The sequence below is a fragment of the Neomonachus schauinslandi genome, chromosome X, assembly GCF_002201575.2.
Source record: "Neomonachus schauinslandi chromosome X, ASM220157v2, whole genome shotgun sequence".
Classification (NCBI taxonomy): Eukaryota; Metazoa; Chordata; class Mammalia; order Carnivora; family Phocidae; genus Neomonachus; species Neomonachus schauinslandi.
The window spans coordinates 70,907,218-70,908,671 of NC_058419.1; positions in this window are offsets into that span (position 1 = coordinate 70,907,218).

Here is a 1,454-nt window from a genome sequence, read left to right on the forward strand (position 1 = left end):
TACACACACACATACACACACATACGGCTCCCACACACGCCCACCCCTCCGTCAAACACCTGCGGCCCGCTCTTACACACACACACACCCGGCTCCCACACATGCCCACCCGTCTGTCAAACACCCCTGGGGCCCGCTCCTACACACACACACACACACACACACACACCTGGCTCCCACACATGCCCACCCTCCGTCAAACACCCCTGCAGCCCGCTCCTACACACACACACAGCGCCCTGGTAACCTGCAATTCTAGTCACTCCACAGCCAACTTCCTCTCCAAAGTTCCTTTGTGAAACCTTCCTTGAGCCCCCTCCCCCGCCAAGCCACTGAAAATTTTCACTTTTTGTGGCTCTCTGTCAGAGCACCTATGACAATGTATCACAGCTAGTGATCTACCAAGCTATCTATCTCCCTTACCTGAATGAATCTGATTAATTTTTACACCCCTCCAGCTAACCCAGTGCCTGGGTCTTATCTAGTGCTGGGTGTCCTAAGAATGGAAAGATAAGTGATCAGTTGGGAAGCAGCCCAAAGGTGTGGGACTGCGCTGGTCAATAGGGTAGCCTCTAGCCACATGGGGCTATTTGAGCCCCTGGATGTGGCTATTTTGAGGTGAGATGTGCTGTAAATGTAAAATACACACCCAATTTCGAACACGTGACGAAAAAAGAATATAAAATATCTAAATTTTTACACTGATGTGTTAAAGTGCTAGTATTTTATATATGTTGGGTTAAAGATATCATTACAATTAATTTCACTTGTGTCTTTTCACTTTTTTTAACGTGCGCCCTGGAAAACTTAAAATTACATATCGGGTTCGCATTATCTTTCTACCGGGCAGCGCCGATGTAAAAATATAATTCCAAGAGTTTGACAGACGGGGTGTCATTGCTTTGAACGAATCAACAGAAATATATACTGATTAACTTAGGACACACCCCAAGTTGTCCTAGGGGATTTATGTAGAGCAGAATGCACACTGCCTAACCTGGAAAATCAGCTTTTAAACTAAATGTACTTTAAACCAACTATAGTTGAGAAGAAAAAAAATTCATGTAAAAACAACTAGAGGGCAATATAGGACAGTACAGAACTAAGGGATCTGTTGTATTGCATAGGCTGTCGGAAAACTAAGCAAAGAGAAGTCATTCCATGCTAAAGAGTGCTTACTTCAGAAAGCTTCTTAGACATGATATGCGGTCAGAATTTCAAAGCTGGAAGGGGACCGCAAAAAGCAGAGGAAAAAACTGAGAGCAGAAAGGTTAAGTGACTTGCTCAACCAGTTGTGACAAAGCCAGTGGCTTCTAAGTTCAATTGTTTTTAACCCGTCAATCTTAGATGGAGTAGGATTTAAAAAGATGGAGAGGACCTTTTAAGTGGGACGCAATGAAGCCCCAAGCTAAAACAGCGCTTTGCTGCAGAGAGAGGAGAGTAGGGCGTTAAGT